Source organism: Cupressus sempervirens, chromosome 11, assembly GCF_028749045.1.
Source record: "Cupressus sempervirens isolate cs-2001-9-10 chromosome 11, ASM2874904v1, whole genome shotgun sequence".
Lineage (NCBI taxonomy): Eukaryota > Viridiplantae > Streptophyta > Pinopsida > Cupressales > Cupressaceae > Cupressus > Cupressus sempervirens.
In genome coordinates this window covers 348847524-348868285 of record NC_143128.1, presented here as the reverse complement: position 1 = coordinate 348868285, position 20762 = coordinate 348847524, and the positions used below count along the sequence as shown (strand labels likewise).

At 34.9% G+C, this 20762-nt stretch overlaps 1 long non-coding RNA gene across 1 annotated transcript; it reads left to right on the top strand.

Moving 5' to 3' along the window:
• Positions 1-903: 903 nt before the first annotated feature.
• LOC149529519 (uncharacterized) lies at positions 904-12746 on the top strand. The gene is made up of 3 exons (XR_016359195.1): positions 904-1057; positions 2411-2484; positions 12641-12746. It is a non-coding gene; the product is annotated as an uncharacterized LOC149529519 (long non-coding RNA).
• The last annotated feature ends 8016 nt before the right edge of the window (positions 12747-20762 follow it).

Genomic DNA, 20762 nt, shown 5'->3' with positions numbered 1-20762 from the left:
ACCCATGGAAGGTTGAATGTTGAGGAATCAAGGAAAAAGGAAGCAGGAGGAAGTAGGAGAGGGTGCAACATGAAAAGGGATGAGAGGAATAATTTGTATTGTAAACTCATACTAATGTCAATGGAAATGCAACATTACATTAACTAGGTATATGTATATAATAAAATTGAAGCCCCATATCATTTAACTTCCTATGTATAGACACACATGTAACATTTCTAAGTGTTGAAACTTCAATGAAATAAAATATATAATTTAAATAAATAATTAAAAAAAACATTACATTAGAGCTTGCTATAGCCTTGGGAAGTATTACTATCTTACAAGTAAGTTTTAATTTGGTTTAATGTTGAATAAAACATTTTAGGAGCAAGGATGGGATTTTCTTTCCATCCACTACAGGTTCTCATTTTATTTTGGTTTGTGTTATCGTTAGAGTTTAATTTGGTGTATTGGTAGGGTTATGATTCAATCTGGGGAGCATAATCTATTTAACTACGAACACGAGGAATCTGCTTCAATTACACGTGAATATCCTCCACATATTTGGACATTATTAGTCCCTGCCTTTATAAAGGCAGAGACTATTGTTTTCGTATGAATTATAAACATTAATCGTCGATTCAAATTTCAGAGAAGAATAGCATATCCTATAGTCCACAGTAGTTGATATGTCCAATTTTGAAATTTATATCATTTTTTTATTTTTCTTATTGGTTGGCTGCATTTTTCTAGTGGTTTAAATAATTTTGTAAATTAAAAATTAAAAAAGAAAAAGCGGACACATATCTAGAGCAAAACAACTGTCACGCTTTTCAGGACAGGTTTTACACACTTGAATATTTAGTGTGTTCATAATGACTATTCAATGCAACATTAAATTCTCCACCTGCCTTTGCTGGATGCAGCGTTCAAAGGCAGAGTTAAATATTGGCACTGGATTTAGAACCCGTTTGCTCTCGTGATTTGCAACGATTTGGCTGCTCTGTGCTTCTGTTAAAATTCGGTCGTCTGCTTTTCTCCTCTGCTTTTGTGAGGGTGGGATGGTGAGAAATCAGTAAGTGCATTTATTTTTTGTTTTTCTGTAAGGGCAAGGGCACGGGTTCGAAGCTCCATTGTTTATCTGAATGCTTTTTTATCTATTCTAAGATCTACACTATTCCCACATGTTCCCCAAACATGAGTAGATTTTTCATTGTACTGTCAATAAAATCAAAAATATTTTCAGACTTGTGCATCGCTTCCCACTAAGCTGAAGGACACCAGAATTTATGCCTTTATCTCCATTTGTAATGTCATGATCCTTCACTAACTCACAAACCAAAGAAATTCTCTTCCGAGTGGATAAAACAACTTCTTCGCCAAGATTATCTATCAACCGCTTTGTTGAAACCATGCCACGTCCTATCCCACACAACAATCCTTGAGATGAAGATTTAAGAAGCTCTGAAAACTCCAACCCATTTCCTGTTGCCAAATGTTTACCACCAGATATATCTATAAATGGCGACTCTATAAAGTTTCTCGCAAGGCATTGACCCCTTTGAACCTCTCCATGTAGATGCATAGAGTCTTGATGCATGTGTCTATTACTTAGCTCATAAATTTCTGTCTGTATTTTAGGATGAACACTTCAACTAGTTGAGTTTGCCCTTCCATGTCTACTATTATTGTCCATTCTCATAAGAGTTAAAGTTGCTCTTTTCTTGTATATTTTAAAGTTAGTTCCAAAGGAAAACACCAGACACATACGCAAGTATGGATTTACACTTCTGTTCCATTGTTTGTCTTGAACTTTGCCTGCTATGTTGGATATATATAGTTTATGTTGATTCACACTCAAAACATGTTACATCTAGGCACTTTGGTCTCGACTAAGCTCATTGGAATTTGTTATTTTTGAAAGCTTTTATAACTACAGTTGTTTTGTCCCTGAACTATTTGCCCACCCTACCTGTCAGTCCCTCCAATTTTGCCAATAGTTTTCTGCATTTGTTTTCTGCAATAATTCATTTGAAGTTTGTTGTAATGTTACCGTCATCGATGGAAACATCAAATCGATCCTTTATAATAATGTCCAAATACGTGGAGGGTATTCACGTGTAATTGAAGCAGATTCCTCGTGTTCGTAGTTAAATAGATTATGCTCCCGATATCCCTTTCGTACTGACCCCTACAGGAATCTATCTCCACAGGGATACCCAGTATTTAGTGACAACATACTACAGTTTCTAGTATGGAAATTTGCATTTCATTTTATCTTGACTATCATGCTCTGAAATTCCGATCCAACAGCTCATATAATTCTAGCCCTGTGTAGAGTTGTGAACGGTATGACTTCATTTAGATACATTTACAGGATATGATTCATTTTCGGACGGTTTAACAATCTTTGCTACTCGTGTACTAGGTGAAAAACGACTTCAGAAACCGCGTGGGCGACATGTTCGTCTCTAAATTTGGGAGGAGAAGATGCTAGCTCTTGTACGGTACCAAACTCTTCCATTACTTAGCTTCAAATATTAATTATACTAAAAATAGCGGTTCTGGAGGCCATGTTTAGGCATAGCCTTTTAATCATGATAATGCTCTATAAAAACAGTAAGTTAACTGAATGTTAATTAGATTCGGTCGATATTTATAACTTTGAAAGCATTTTATGAATGCCGCGGTCTTATATTTTTCTATGGAAAGAAGTATTTATATTTTTCTGAAAGGTATCATTTATGTAGTTAAAGTCTAGTTATATTGGTCATATTTTGTAGTCCTATCTTATCTGTAGTTAAAAACTAATCAAATAACACACAGATGTATGTGGTTCGGCTGTACCCTATGTTCACTGGAGAAGGGAGAGAGGATATTATATTCATTTTTGTGTGTATCAAGAGATTACAACAGCTCTACATATAGAGATACATCAGCCTTAATTAGAAGAAGGCATAAATTAAGATGAATCCCACAAATTATGCGTTCTCCATAAATAGCAATCTATAGATAGAAACAAATCCCGTAAATCTCTCTTCTCCAACACTCCCCCTCAAGTTGGTGCGAAAATGTCAATAGAGCCCAACTTGGACAATATTTGTTGAAACTTAAGAGCATGAAGACCTTTTGTAAATATATCCGCCAATTGCTGAGTTGTAGGAACAAAGGTTGTGCGGATGACATTGGCTTGCACATTCTCTCTAACAAAATGACAGTCGACTTCAATATGTTTAGTGCGCTCATGAAACACTAGATTGGAAGCAATATGCATAGCAGCCTGATTATCACAGAATAATGGAGTGGGTAGAGATGAACCATAACCAAGGTCCTGCAACAGAGCGCAAAGCCATATAATTTCACTGGTAGTTGATGCCATTGCTCTATATTCTGCTTCAGAACTTGAACGAGCAACAACACTCTGTTTTTTACTTTTCCATGTGACCAAGTTACCTCCAACAAAAGTACAATAGCCAGTTGTAGACCTTCGATCAATGGGAGATCCTGCCCAATCAACATCAGTATAGGCAGTAATAGAATTATGGCCAATCTTACGCATCCATATACCTCTGCCTAGGGACCCTTTCAGATACTGTAAAATTCTGGTAACGGCATGCATATGTTGAGCCTTGGGAGCATGCATGAAACGACTGACCAAACTAACTGCATAAGAAAGGTCAGGTCAAGTAATGGTTAAATAGATTAACCTATCGACCAACCTTTGAAACTGACCAATATCAGACAACAATGCACCAGTATCATCCAATTTTCCTCCGCTATCCATTGGCGTATCTGATGGTTTGATTCCAAATTTACCAGTTTCTTGTAACAAATCCAGCACATACTTTCGTTGATTAAGAAAGATGCCATTTTTTGAGTAGGCAACTTCTAATCCTAGAAAGTACTTCAAAGTTCCCAAATCTTTAATGGAAAATTTATTGTGTAGCAGAATTTTTAGCTTAGAAATTGCATTTTGATCATCGCCAATAATGACCATATCATCAACATAAATCAGCACAACAACAATACCGGAGTTACTTCTTTTAACAAACAGAGAAGGATCTGCATTACTTCGTTTCAGTCCATTCAGCATAAGGACAGAACTAAGCTTAGCATACCAGACCCGTGGAGATTGTTTAAGCCCGTAAATTGCCTTTTTTAACTTACATACTAAACCGAACGTGGCCTCTTGCAGATGCCCAGGTGGGATGCTCATGTAAACTTCTTCTTTAAGATCACTATGCAAGAATGCATTTTTGACATCCATTTGAAACAATTTCCAGTCTTGATTGACGGCAAGGGAAATGAGGACCCGGAATGTGTTCATCTTTGCAATAGGCGCAAAAGTTTCCTGGTAATCTACGCCATATGTTTGTGTGAATCCTCTAGCAACAAGTCTGGCCTTATGTCATTCTAAGGAACCATCACTGTTGTATTTATTTTTGTACACCCAATGACATCCAACAGTAGTCCTATCTTCTTAAGCATTAGGATTGACCAGGGGACACTAAACAGGGCTTCCTTAGAGTTGGTTCCTGTGAGGACACATGAACTTTGTTGCTAATAAAGTAAGAATACTTAATAAAAGATGTGATTTTTTTTCACAAACGGAAAGACTCCAGCCTTGAATACATCTATTCTTCCATTTGCTTAACGGGAGATATCCAAATCCAATTACCCTACTAGTAATTAATAGTTACTACTGGTTTGATTGTTTTCTTAGTAGTGTCACTAATAGTTGCAAGAGCGATGTGAGTTTGAAAAAACATAAAATAGAGACACTATGGAAGATCGAGCTTCACAGACTTGACCAGTCAGGCAAAGTTTATACCTGCAGTTTTATTGTCAAATTCAATCGCCTGAAGCCCGCTATTCGTCTTTCTTACAGGGATAGAGTTCATGTAGTAGCTGTAGATTGGCGAGTACGTGTTGAGTTTTTTTTTTTTTTTAATAGTTGGGAGGGTGGAGTTGTTTTAAAGGAATTTGAGTTAGATGTTTAATAATAGTTTTAAATTTTATTTTTTATTAGAGTAATTATGAGTTTGTGAGATTGGATAAATTAATATTAATTTTATGTGATTGAAGTGCAAGGCTTTTCACCTCAAGAGATTTTCTACAATAGAGTCATTTTTCAATGTAAATATTTGAACTTTTTCAATAAATATTTATTTAAAATGAATGTTCCTCCAATCTTTCACGAATTCGCCTGCAAATAGTAAGGCTAACTGTAATCATATTTGCAAAATCTGAATTTAATTGGTACTTCATAGTGCATTTAGAAATATATTTGGACTTGGTATTTCAAGTGTCTTGATTTTTTAGGGGTGTTGTGTTATTTGAAATGTCTTTTCATCGAAGGCATTATTTAATACTTTGGTTGTCTAATCGGTTATGGGGTAGAGGCAAGATGAATTTAATGATTTCTCTATTTGCATAATATCAGTTTATTGGGCCTTTCGTGGTCTCCAATTGTGGTACTACCCTGTCACAATCCGAAGTAAATGGATGCTATCAGTTGTAGCCTTAGGAAATTGTTATCAGTTTTTAGTATTGGACATTTTATGGTGTTCCAAGAATCAATTTGTATGATTCAAATTACATAGGCTCATACAGACAGGTTTGCTTTGTGAATGGACTGTAAAGAGAATACATTAGCCTACGGATTCAAGATGGTTCTGATTTCTTTACGACTCTTTTTGTCAAACAGATCGAAGAATCATAATTTCTTGGATTTAGAATTTGGTTTAGTTAATTTTTTTGGTTTGGAGGTCCTTATTATCATTTGTAATAGAATATCGATATAACATTTGTTACACAGTACACGCCTTGAGTTTTTTATTTGACAACGTTGCTTCTAGTGCAGAACATCATCTTTTCTGGTCATCCAAAGACCCAATTTCAAAATCGTTGGTGAAACGCATTTTCTATTGTCTAATGTTATGGGGTTTTTGATATAATTGATTCCATTTTATTTAAATTGCAAACAATCAGACTTTGTTTGAATTTTAAATTAATTTGGTTGTCCCTTAAGTCTGCTGTTCACCTACTTGTTAGAAGTTTGAGATCTCTAGATTTCCCTAACGTTGCAACCCCAACTATCATTACATTTATTGTGGTGCAGTAGCAAGAAGAGGAAGAATTTACCTGAGTTTGCAACACCGGAATTTAGTTTCTCTTGATTGAGCAGCGATTGCTCCAGATTTATCGTATATAGCTATATATTGCTACAAGTTTATTTTATGAACAACAATTGTAGCTATTTTAATTTTCTGGATTTATTGTTTTTTATTTCATTCCGTATTTTCAATACTTCATTTCAGTTTAATAGAAAGCAAACAAGCAAATTTGCATACCTCCAGCTCGTATTTGTGTTGTCTCCATTTTCCTTATTTTTGTTGTACCTTTGGATGTTTGGCAAAATAGAGCAGCAATCTCTATTTTTGTTCTTGATTTGGAAACTTATGTAATCATCATGGTAGGTTAACATGCCAAATTGTTGAGGGTTAACATTTTCTGGGCATTATCTTTGCTTATTTTGGCTGAGTAGTTTTTATTTTGACTGAGTGATTCGGTCATTATTTTGTAAAGTAGCTTGGTTGTGTTGAGTCAGTTAACCCTTTGTTTTTTATTTTTTTGTGACATGGTATCAAATCTTTTTGGCCCTAAATTGTTGTGAGTTCAGGGATTTGTTTTTCTAGGTATTTAAGTTGTTTTTGTGTAAGAGACATGAATGGAGAAGAAAGAAAGAGCTGGAAGTAGCCACTATTCTTTAATGGAAAAAACTATGATACTTGGGCAAAGAAGATGAAAATCATTATGATTGCAAATGATTTATAGGAGTTTGTGGTAAATGGGTTGAACGATGTGACAAATCCAACATAGTATGCTACACTAAAAAATAATCAAACGAATCAGCTAAAGGAGTCAAGGAGGAAAGATGCAAAAGTATTAAGCTTGATTGAGGCAGCCATGAAAAAGATGATTTTTCCCAAGATAGTAGTAGCTAACTATTCAAAAGAAGCATAGGATATTCTTAAAACAAATTTTAAAGGGACGGATAAAGTTAGTGTGGTGAAGCTACATATGATTAGAAGAGAGTTTGAGATCCTTCAAATGAAGGAAAATGAGTTTATTTCAAATTTTAACACAAGAGTCTCTGGTTGGATAAACCAATTGAAGTCAAATGGAAAGGAATATGAGGAGCAAAGAATAGTGGAGAAGTTTTTAATAATTCTATCCCAAAAGTATGATAATCTTGTGATGGTCATTAAAGAGGCAAATGACCTCACTATATTGACTATGGATGAGTTGATGAGTATTCTCCAAACCCATGAGCATCGGATTAATTGATCAACAACATCTTTCCAAGAGAAAGATTTTAAAGCTCAAGAAAACTCAAGAGGCAGTGGGAGAGGAAAAAATAGCTTTAGAATAGGCTCTAGAGGTACAGGTTGTGATAACTTCAAACAAAGAAATACTGGAGGAGAAATCTCGAGATGGGCAAATAGCCAAGAAGGAGTAAGCAACTCTCAAAATAGCTCTAGAAGAGGCAAGAAAAATTGTAGCTCTAATAAGAGCAAAGTGGAGTGTTATATTGCCACAAATTTGGGCATTATGCAAGTGAGTACTAGAAAAAGAAAAGTGATCAGTTAAGGAAAAGTGCAAATATAGTTGATGTGAATGCGGGTGAATCAAATAATCCTGCAACCTTCATCATGTGCAACGTTGGTGAAGAAGGTAGTGTTCAAGTTTGGTATTTGAATAGCAATTGCACCAACCACATGAGTGGTAATTAAAAAATTATTTTATTGATTAAAATTTTTGGTCAAAAATTAGAATGCGGAATAATGAAATAATTCCTATTACATGGGCAAGGGATCCATTATGATCTACAACAAACAAGGTGGGAAGAAGAGATTTCAAAATGGTTATTTTTCCCCAAGTATGAAGCACAATTTGACGAGTGTTCGACAACTCATTCAAAATGGTTACAAAGTGCTTATGAAAAATGACAAATGTGTCGTTCATGAGAGGGATGAGAGAAAAAAATATTTGCACTAGTTCAAATGACAAAGAATTGCATGTCCCCTTTGAGAATAGATACATGTTTCTCTTCTCAAATAATTTTTGCACCTCCCAGGAATGCATGTACAATAGTTAAACAACAATCAACTACAAAGAGTGTGATTGAATATCACTCCAAGCTTTGGAATCTTAGGTATGGACATCTTGGTTATGTTGGTTTGAATCTATTGTCCAAAAAAAGAATATTGATAGTCTTCAAAATATTGTAGAATCATGTACAAAGCGTGAGCCTTGTATTTTGGGTAAGTGAAGTAGGCTTGCTTTTAAATCTGATAATTTTAGAAGGGTAAGGGCACCATTAGAGTTGGTGCATACTGATTTAATTGTCCCTATACAACCACTTCTATGGGGGTAGTACTTATTTTATGACATTTATAGATGCTTTTAGCCGTATGACATGGGTGCATTTTTTGAAAAGTAAATCAAATGCATTTGATAAGTTTTTAGAGTTTAAAGCCTAGGTTGTAAAAGAATGTGGACATTATGTCAAGGTCCTATAATAAGATAGAGAGGAGGAGTATACCTCCAATTATTTTGTAATTTTTTGTAGAAAAAATGACATCAAGAAGGAGCTTACATCTAGCTATACTAATAAAGTAGCTAAGAAGAAGAATACAACCATTGTTGAGATGGAAAGGAGCATGATGAACCAAAGGAACTCCCAATCAAATATTAGGGAGAGGTTCATGATTGACAACATACATAAAATTGACACTAACTAAAACTTATGGACACCTAACTCAACACATCTACAATAAGAACTTGATTCAAACTAAAACTCTTTGACTCAATCCTAAACTAAACTTGTGTTGCAAGCAACTCAACAAGACTTTCGACATGTGCAACAATTATTACAGACTACTATTGGAACATTAACTCCAACACCCCCACTTAATGTGACAACTAAAGGAAAGATTATCTAAAAATTATACTTTGAAAATATGTCATAGAGGAGTAAGACTTTCTCATAGTTATGTAGCTATCATCCAGCTTCGAAACACCATTGGACACACCATCTCCACATGAAATATTTCATAAAAAATGCCAAACTTCCAGAATTTTAGATCTTCCCGAACTATTAGACACACCATCTCCATATAGAATGTCTCATAACCTTTGTAAAGGTATAGCTTCTCTGATCCTATATCACCTCAAACTATTTAAGCATCCATCTAGAATCTATTGATCTCTTCAAAATCAAACAAAATTTTCAATGAAACATAATCATCTAATGGTTCTTCTCTTGGCCTCGTCCTCTTAACAACTTCTTCTCTAGCAAATAGAACTTAATAGGAAGATAGCTCTGATACCATGTTGGAAAAATAGAAAAATAGTTAAAAAGAAGAGAAGAAAGAGCTTTCAACTTGTTATTTTATTGAATAATAGATGGCAATTTATACAATAGTTTGACTCACAACATTCCTAAATGATTGATAATTAGATTGACAACACACATAAACTTGACACTAATTGAAACTTACAGACACCTAATTCAACACATCTACAATAAAAACTTGATTCAAACTAAAACTCTTTTATTCAATCCAAAACTAAACATGTGTTGTCAGCAACTCAACAAGGCTTGCCACATGTGCAACAATTATTATTGACTACCGTTGGAATATTAACTCCAACAAAGGTTACATAACAACATCTATATAGTTGATAAATAGGTGTCCAATAAAGATATTTTGTGACATGATTCTCTTGAGGCATGTTCAATACATAAATGGGTTGTTGAACACTTGAGGGTGTTTGGGTGTGTAGCATATGCACACGTGTCAAAGAAGAAAGACAAAATTTGGATGACAAGGGTGTCAATTGCATCTTCGCTGGTTATAGTTTAGAATCACAGGCATAAAAATTATATAATTCAATGACCAAGAAGATCATAAGTTCAAGAGATGTGGAGTTTATTGAAATGAGTCATCTTGGTGGACAAATCTATAAGTACTTCAAGTAAAGTTCCTATTATTGATGAAGAATATAAGGTTGGTGATCAACAACATGAAGGAGCAGTAGATATAGATAGCTTTGGATAGTTGCAAATTGCTTTTGACATAAATAGGTAGAAAGGCAAGCGATATATAGTAAGAGAATTAGTTATTGCTAGCTCCAGATAGCTCCAAATTGGTATAAATCATGTACAAAATAGCAATAGCTATAGTAAAAGTCCAGATCCAACTCTCACCTCCCTATTGCTAAGAAAGACCAACAATTTAAGGTAGATATACCAAGATGAAAGGTATGATGAAGAATATGATGAGAGTTTAAACTTTGGATTATATTCTCATAGTTATCTAATTTATTTTGAAGAAGTTATGAAAGAAGATAAATGGTGTAAGGGCATGGATGAGGAAATAGATGCAATAAAGATAAATGAGACATGGGAGCTAATTGGTTTACCTCCCAAGAAACAAGTTATTGGAGTTAAATAGGTCTATAAGACTAAGTGTAATGCTTAGGAAAAATAGATAGGTGTAAGGTACAATTGGTGTTCAATGTGTACAAATAATTGTATGGTAGGGACTATGATGAGACATGTGGCCCTATTGCAAGAATGGAAACTATGTGTATTGTAGTTGAACACAAATGGACGATATTTCAAATGGATGTGAAGTTTACCTTCTTGAATGGATTATTAAAAGAAGAGGTGTATATGGAGAAGCCACTTGGTTATGAAGTTCTAGGTGAGGAACACAAAGTTTATAGGCTAAAAAGAGCTCTTTATGGGCTGAAACAAGCTCCATAGGCATGGTACAACATGATTGACACACATTTGATGAGAAATGGTTTTAGAAAAAAATGATAGTTATCCCACTCTCTATATCAAGGTAGATGATTGTAAAATTTTAATTATTGTAGGTAATGATAATTTCCTCATTGTTGATTTCAAAGAGGCCATGAAAAGTGAGTTTGAAATGACAAATTTAGGTCTCTTGAAGTATTTTGTAGGCATATATCTAAAACAAACACATGATGACATTTTTATTTATCAAGAAAAATATGCAAATCATATCTTGGAGAGATTTAAAATACAAAAAAGTAAGGAAGCCCCAACACCAACAACCATAGGTGTGAAGTTGAGCAAGGAATATTATAGTAATAATGTGAATCAAACATTATATAAAAGTTTTCTTGGCAGTCTTATGTATTTGACAACAACTCAGCTTGATATAATGCACGCAGTAAGTCTGATTTTTAGATTTATGGAAACTCCAAAAGACTCCCATTGGAAAGAAGGAAATAGGATCCTAAGGTATGTGAATGATACCAAAGGATTTAGTATTTTCTATATAGCTAAAAATGAATTTGGGCTAGTTGGTTATACAAATAGTAATTGGGCTAGAAGTTTGAATGGTAGGAAGAGAATTTCCACTTATGTAATTCATACGGGCTCAGGCGTAATTTCATGGGCATCTAAATAGTAACCAATAGTTTCTCAATCTAGAGCATGGGCTAAACACAACAACAAATGAAACAACATGTCAAGCTATTTGGCTAAGAAGAATCTTGAAAGATTCGAAAGAAGAACAAGATGATGAAACTACAATTTATTGTGACAATATTTCTTCAATAACCTTGACAATGAATCCATTTTTTCATGGAAGAAGAACACATATAGAAATCAACTCTCATATTATTAGAGAGCTGGTTGAAAATAGTGAAATAAAAATGGATTATTGTAAGTTTGAGGAATAGCGAGAAGATATATTCACCAAGTCATTAGGTACAAGAAGTTTTGTGTGCCTAAGAGAAGTCGTTGTGTAGTTGATTTGCATCAACAATGATCTTGATTTTTGGGTAAGGACAATATGGGAGTTTCAAAGTTTTAAATTAATTTGGTTTTCCCTTAAACCTTGCATTCATATACCTGTCAGAAGTTTGAGATCCCCAAATTTTCCTGATGGTGCAGCCCTAACTGTCATTGCATTTATTGTGGTAGGTAAGTTTGAAATTTAAAAATGAGTGGAAAATTTTTGTGTAAATGCAATAAGAAGAAATAGGGAAGAATGTTTATTCATTTGATAGAGTAGAAGAAAATGTTTTCAGGTTTACCTATGCAGCAACAACAACAGAAAGAATTTGTCAGAGTTTACGGTGGTAGAGTTTAGTTGGTCCTATCTGAGAAATGATTTCTCTAGGTTTATTGTATGCAAACACATTTTTCTGCAAAGTTTATTTTATGAACAATAATAGTAGCTATTTCAGTTTTCTAGGTTTTTAGTCTTTTATTTAATTCCATATTTTTAATAGTTCATTTTAATTTAATAGAAAGCAAGGAAACAAACTTGTGTATCTCCAGCTATTTTGTTTGTTTTATCTCCATTTTCTTTATTCCACTATACATTTGGATATTTGGCAAGACCGAGTAGAAAGTTGTGTTTTTATTCTTGATTTGGAAAATTTCATAATTTTCGTGGTGGGTTACCATATCACATTACCTAGTGTTAACATTTTCTTGGCATTGTCTTTGTGTCTTTTGGCTGAGTAGTTTCTATTTTGACCAAGTGTCTTGTCATTTCTTTGCGGAGTAGCTCGGTTAACCCCTGTTCTTGGTTTTTTACGATAGGCTTGTGGCCTGATTCATACAACATGCACAAATTGAATGGCATTGGTTTATGTTGGTAGAAACCACAATGGGATATGGAGATCGATCAAGTTTTTATGGAATTTTTCTTTTTAAAATTTTTAAAAGATTTCATATGTGAATTGAGAAGAGTGATAACTATTTTATGATTTCGCTTCATTGATCTACATGATCTCAAATACATTCATTGATAAAATAAATTTATTTAGTATGCATAATGTAGTTTTGATTGAGTTTTGCTAGAGGAGAATGTTTGGAGAATGAGTGGAATTTGAGTTTTAATTGAAAGAAGCTTGTCTCTATCTTGTGATAAGAAGCTTGTCTCTATCTTGTGATTGTTATGCTAGTAAGACAAAGCTTGCATCTATCCTATCATTGTTATATTAGTAAAATAAATATTCAAATATGTAGATTAGGAATGCTTCTCTAATGCTCTACATTATTGTACTCATTTTATTCAAGATCAAGATGCCAAGAAAAATTATTTTAGATAAATTAGATGGTTCAATATATCTGACGCATCTTATCAGCTAGATATATTAACAAAAATATAATATAAAGTTTTTTAGAAATTAAATTAGATTTAAAGTGGTTTTTATCATAATATTTAATATATATAGTACATTTTATTTATTTTTATCGATAAACTGTTGAAGCCTAGATTAATTATTGTTATTTATTGTAATTAATTTTTTTTATGTGACACAAATTCAAACTCAAGGTAAAACAAATTCAAACTCAAGATAAACAACGCATGAACCCTTCAAATGGGATTACATCAAGACAATGAAAACAACATCCATCAGCACAGTTTAAAGTACAACCAAAATGGATGAGCATTTTTTATCCACAAGATGTACAGCCAAAACAATGAAATGTAAAACTATCGCTGTTAAAAGTAATGTGAGTTGAAATAGAAGTTACAAGGGAGAAAATATCAGTAAAATTGATGGTGTAAGCGACAGAAGTTCAAATCTGTGTTTTTCTTTGTAAATTATGCAAAAGACCTGGCACCCAAATGGAGAGAGTTCGAATCCCTAGAACCCGTTCATGATTTTATATATAAATGCATTGCCATTTTCTTTCATAGAAAATTGGTTCCATCATCGAGTTTTCAAATATTTCATAGGGTTTTCACGTCCGACAGTCGCGGGTTAAAAGACGATTGACAAATTCAGCGAATAGAATTAGACCTAAAAATTACAAATAAAATTATATATATCTACTGGTGAGCTGGCAAGAATGGCGATCGCTTAGATGGGATACTGGTATTAACAATGAAGGTTTTATGGTACCTTGGCTACGTAGAAATGAAGATTGATGCTGAGATCTTCACTTCAAACTCCAACTCCACCGCTCCATTTCCACCGTTCTATAAATAATTTTTAGAATACTTCAGTTTAGGAGTAGTTTAAACAAGAAGCATGCTATACATATGGCATGCATTAGATGATATTTTTGGATGCATTTTAGTTTAGTCTTAGTTACTTCTTCTCCCATCCTTAATCATAGGCATGGAATAATGCTAAAACTACTGTCAGAACTCCTGATCTATATTTTGATCTATGTGTTAGGGATTAGTTTTAACAATTTTTATTTGAATAAATGTATTGGCTGAACAGAAATTTGTTGGTGGAATAATATATCAGTTTTTTTTCTTTGCAGTAAAATAGAGCCTCCCCTGTTTTGAATATTATCATTTTTTTTTATTGTGTTGCTGCTGTTGTTTGAATCCTACATTTGGTATCAGAGCTGAAGGTGTTTGGAAGACAGCAGCATGGCAAACAATTTGCAAATCCCAGAGTTTGATGGAGTTGATTACCAATATTAGTCAATCAAGATGAAGACTTTTTTGATTGGGAAAGATTTTTGGGAGATCGGTGAATCCGGATATGAAGAGCCTGCAGATTGGAATGCTCTCCAACCTAATGACAGGAGATTGAAGAAAGAAGCTGAGAAGAAGAATGCAATGGCATTGTTTCACATTCAGATGGCTCTTGATAAGAGCTTGTTTCCTCGAATTGCTGATGCACAGACATCAAAAGAGGCTTGGAAGACTCTAAAAGATGCTTACCATGGCAATGATCAGATCAAGGTTGTGAAGCTACAAACCTTGAAAAGAGAATATGAGAAGTTGAAGATGGAGACAGAGAGTGTGGGAGATTTCTATGTGAGAGTGAAAGATGTGACTCATAAAATGGCCACTTTGGGTGAATCTATTGCTCAAGAGCAAATAATACAAAAGGTATTGAGATCTCTAACCCCAAGATGGAATATTGTAGTAATTGCCATAGAAGAAAGCAAAAATTTAGCTACCATGGAGTATGATGAATTGGTTGGATCTCTTATATCACGTGAGGATAGAATAAGGGACACATCTATCAGTGTTAATGAGAAGGCTTTTGCTTCCCAATTGCAAATTTCAAAGAACGATGGTGCTAGCAGCAGTAGTAACAACAACAAAGGCTCGGGAAGGGGCCAAAATCAGAATTTTTCAAGAGGATCTAGAGGAAGAGGAGGTGCTCAGGGAGGAAGAGGTAGAGGCAGATTTGATAAAAGGAACATCCAATGCTATCATTGCAATAAGTATGGACATTTTGAGAGAGTGTAGACTGAAATCAGGTAACAATAGTGCAAATTATGCCCAACAAGATGAGGATCCTTCCTCGGGTAATTTATTTTTGTGTTATGGGAAAGGTGAAAGTAATGTGAATGATGTTTGGTATTTGGATTCTGGATGCTCTAACCATATGTCTGGTAACAGAGAAATATTATCAAAGCTTGATGATAGTTACAGATCCAATATTACCCTTGGTAATAGCAATACTGTGGATGTTGCGGCCAAAGGAGCCATGGATGTTCAGACAAAAGAAGGTATGAAAAGTGTTCAAGATATTTATTATACTCCCAAGTTAAAGCATAATTTATTGAGTGTTGGGCAGCTATGTGAGAAGAATTATAGAGTGGTATTTGAGAACATGCACTGTACTATCTATGATAAGTAAAAAAAGGGGTCCTAAGTCAGTGAAAGTTAAACTTGCCATGATTGGTAATGCAGCTGATCAGGCTAAATTGTTGAGATTGGGAAGAGAATACACCTCTTCCTAAAAGCAATGAAGCTCCTTTCGCAGAATGTTAGGGTTTGAATGCCCTTGACAAATTGCGCTTGATCAAGCAAAGGAAGATGTAGTTTTCTTGCAAGAAACTAAGTTAAGTGGTGACAGTAAGGTTTTTCTTTCCAAGAAACTTATTTCATGGCAATGTTTGATGATAGATGCTGATGGTATGTCTGATGGTTTGGGGGTTTTTGGAAAGAGTCTATAGTTAGTGTTTTCTTGATCAATTTTGGCTCATGTTGGCAATTAGTGTTGATATCTTCTTTTTAGCTTCATTTGAGTTTGTTGGCTTTTAATGTATATGGGCCATGCCAACAATCTTTGAAATTACAATTATGGTCTACTTTATCAGAGAAATTGTTGCAATGGAAAGATAGGCTGGTGGTTCTTGGAGGAGATTTTAATGCAATTTTATCTCCGAATGAGAAACTTGGGTGATTGGTTAAACTTCATAGAAGTCATCAGGGGTTTGTTGATTTTGTGTTGAGTAATAATTTATAGGATATACCTTTCATAAATGGAGATTTTACATGGACAAATCAGAGAAAAGGTTTTACCAATATTGTAGAGAAGATTGATCCCTTTTTGTTGGGTGGAGATTGGAGTAGCATGGCTTGGTTGTGTTAAGCGGATATTTTTCCCCTCACAGGTTCAAATCACTTTCTTATTTGCTTAAATGTTAGAAATGAGTCAATCTCGGAGCGTGCTCCTTTTAGATTTGAAAAGATGTGGTAGAGAACTGATGGTTTTTTAGATTTAGTTAAAGGTTGGTGCATAATAGCTCCTAAACGCAAAGGTTCTTGTGCTTTTAAGCTTTTCAAAAAATTGTAGTATGTGAAAGAACAGTTGAAGGTGTGGAACAGGGTAGTCTTTAAGAATATATTTGCTAAAAAGTTAAAGTTGGAGGACCAGTTATTGGAAGTGAATGAGGCAGTGATGTCTGGAGGGATGGATGAGGCTTTATTTTTGAAGGAACAACAGCTGAAGAAGGAGTATGATGAAGTTCTATACAAGGAGGAAATCTTTTGGAGATAGAAATCTCACGAAGTATGGCTTAAAGAGGGTGACCATAACACTAAATACTTTCACAATTCATTCAAGGAAAGAAGATCATCCAATAAAAAATTTTCTATTAAGAATGAGGATGGGGTGACTCTCACGGATCAAGCTCGGATTAATGAGGAAGCAGTTAGGTTTTTCATGAATCTTATAGGATCATCACATAGTATGGCCTCTGAGGAGGATTGTTTAGGATTGTCGGATGGGGTTCCTAAGCTAATTTCAGATGATCAAAATAAAATGTTATTTCAGTCAATCTCAATAGAGGAAGTCAAATCTGCTCTTTCTTGTTTAGGGAAGGATAAATCACCTAGCTTGGATGGGTTTCCAGCTTTATTTTTTCAAGTAACATGGGACTTTGTTGCGCAACATCTCTGGGAGGTTGTAGAAGAATCTAGGAGGAAGAAATTTGTGTTCAAAGACTTGAATAACACCTTCCTAGCACTTATACCTAAAAAAGGCGAAAGACCTTTAATGATTTTAGGCCTATTGCCTTCTGTAACACAATTTATAAAGTGATTTTGAAGGTTATGGTGAATAGACTTAAGCTAGTGTTACCCACGATTATTTCTTTAGAACAGAGTGGCTTTGCTCCAGGGAAGTCAATATTTGAAGGTATCATCATTGCCCATGAAACGATACACTCTTTAAGGATGAATAAGGAAGTTGGTATGCTATTAAAGCTAGATATTTGTAAGGCTTATGACAATGTGAATAGTCAGTTTTTGATGAGAGTGTTGGAAAAATTTGGCTTTAGTGATTGTTGGTGCAAGTGGATATTTTCTTGTATTGACTCCCCTCATATTTTTGTTCTAGTCAATGGCAGTCTTGAAGGTTTTTTTGATATGAAAAGAGGTATACGCTAAGGTGATCCTTTATCCCCCTTTCTTTTCATCATTCTTGTAGAAGTTCTAGGGAGAGTGATTTCCAAGGCAAGAAGGGATGGAAGATGGAAGGGACTACAAGTTGCTAGGGGTGTTGATCCAGTTACACATCTATAGTTTGTCAATGATAACTTTCTTATGGGTGAAGCATGTATTAGGGAGGCTAAATGCATTAAAATTGTGCTTGAGGTATAGAGTAAGGTGATTGGGCAATGTATAAATTGGTGCAAATTAGATATTTTCTTTTTTAATACTGCAAGCAAGATTCAAGCCAAGATATGCAGAATATTGGGGGTAAGACAAGGGTTGTTTCCTAACAAGTATTTAGGTTGTTTCCTAACAAGTATTTAGCTATTCCTCTGTTCCAGGGAAGGAATAGTGCTAATTTATGGAAAGAGTTGATTGATAGCTAGATTAAAAGTTTGGATGGCTAGAAAGTGAGGTGGTTGTCCTTTGCGGGAAGAATTTTGCTTCTTCAAACTGGTATTTCTGCTATCCCAACTTATTCTATGAGTTGTTTGAAGATCCCAATGAAGGTTCTTAAGTATATTGAGTAGAGAATGAGGAATTTTTTGTGGAATGGGTCTCAAAATGAAGAGAAAACCCCACTAATTGCATGGGAATCTTTGTGCAAGCTGAAGAAACTAAGGGGAGTGAGCCTGAGGTGGTGGAGAGATGTTAATAAGGCTTTGGGAGCTAAATTAATTTGGGAGATGTATGATAACCTGGATCAATTATGGGTCAAAATTTTACAAGCAAAATATTTAGACTCTAGGGATCCATTGCGCATTTTGATAGTAAGAAATCCCCCTAAAGGCTCAGCTGTTTGGAATTTTATGTTGGAGTGTAGACCTATTATCACTAAACATTTATCTTGGCATATTGGGAATGGGGAAAGAGCCTCATTTTGGCATGACTCTTGGAATTGGAAGGTTTGGAGAATTTGATTCCAGTAATGGAGGATCTATGGGGGACAACTATGGATTGTTATGTGGAAGAAAAACATTAAGAGTTGGGCTCATGCTAGGTATGGAGGGTTTCTTCAAATTTACAAATACTTGAAGAGTTGAAATTAAGATTGGAAGGCATTTTTAAGGTTTGGCAGATTTTTTTAAGTAATAAGGAGGATAGATTAGTATGGTGTGCTTCTAAGAGTGGCCGCTACTCTACAAAATTGGGACATCAGTTAAGTGGAGATGTAATAAATCTTGAAGGGTGGCCAAATAAGCTTTGCTGGAGCAAATTATGCATGCCAAACGCTGGAGCCTTTGCTTGGTTGGCTCTACAAGGCAGAATTCTAACTGATGATAGAAGGTATAAGTATGGTTTTGTTGGTCCGTCACGTTGTGCATTATGTATGAAGGCTTTGGAATCAACAAATCATCTATTAGCTCAATGTGACTTTGCTCAACAGTGTTGGATGAGATTGAAGCAACAATTATGTTGGTATGCTCCTCTTCTGGATTTAGTTAAAGGTATTTTTCAATTTTTCCTGAAAATTTTAGAAAATCCTTTTACTCAAATATATGGTTAGTAAGTCTAGCATTAGTGATTTGGGAGATTTTGAAGGAGTGGAATCGATGTATTTTTTAGGATAAGATAGAGAATGTAGATAGTGTTTGGAATAGAATTCACTATTCTATTGAGGAATGTATGAATGCTAATGGTGTTCTTCAACATCCAAGGAAATGTACAAATTTTTTGGATAGGGATCACAATTAAATGGGAAAATGATGGTGATCTGGATAGGATAAAGAAGGTTTCAATAGGAAAGAGATCAGATGGAGATTGCCCAAAAAGAATTGGATAAAAATCAACTTTGATGGTGCGTCAAAAGGAAACAACGGTATTTCTAGAGTAGGGGCGGTGGCTAGAAATGACAAAGGAGAGATTATTGGTTTTGTAGCAAAAAGGTTGGTAGATGGAAATAATAATTTGGCTGAGGTTGAGGTTGCAATGCTAGTAGTTTCCTTGGGTAAAAAACTAGACATTACGCATCTTCATTTGGAGGGAGATTCAAAATTGGTAGTTGAAGCCATTGGCAAAGGTTCGATGCAAACATGGCTATACCAGAATATGATTCAAAAAATTAGAGAGACGTTAGGCACCTTTTTGGATTTCAAGGTTAGCCACGTATACAAAGAGGGAAATGAAGAAGCAGACAAATTGGCAAATTGTTTTTGCCATATAAATGAAGTTGAGGTGGATGATTTATGAATGATGTGATGGATTTCTTGAGATGGTGGCGAAGGTTGAATAATAAGGAATGTTAGTCATAATGATAGGTGGTTGGACTCTATGAGAGTTGACGGATGGCACGTGTTAGACGTGGTGCAGAGAGGGTTTTTGAAAGATCAAATTAATATTGATAGTGATTGTATTATTGAAATGGCAGTAGTCATTTAGTAGGCAATTAGTTAGCAAGATTTTACATGTGTGATAAATGCCTTTATAGGTGATTTCGAAGGAAAATTAAGCACAAAGTGGTTTTCTTGAAGCAGGGCTTTAGTGTTTTTACAGAATAGGAAGATGTTGTTGAAATGGAAGCCTCCTTCGCAGTGGATTCAAATAGGGAGATGAAGGCCTTCAAAGGGCCAATTAGTAAGGAAAGAATGAAGGGCATTTTAAAGATTAAGATGGATGCTATGGTTGAAGCGGTGTTGGGGGTGTTTGGAATGTAGTTTCAGGAGAGAGAGATAAAGTGGTGCTCCAATTTAGATTTCATTACAATGGTGGTAGTGTGGGGTTTGGAGTTGAACAATTTGATAGAGGTGAGGTATGTAGCAAGAACATTGTTTGTAGAAGATATGCTTGGGGGATTGGATTACATTCTCGACTGGTCAGTACCTGGTATTGGAACAGATCTTGCAAAATGTTTTGAGGAGGAAGATGAAGGCAGAAGATATGGATACATTACTTTTTTGAGGTGGAAAGCGAAGGCAGATAAGCCTTCCTTACACAAGGTTGCAAAGGATGCATGGGGGAAGATGTGGGAGGAGCTTAACAAGATGGAAGGTGAGATGTCTCAACTAGTGAATGAGTGGA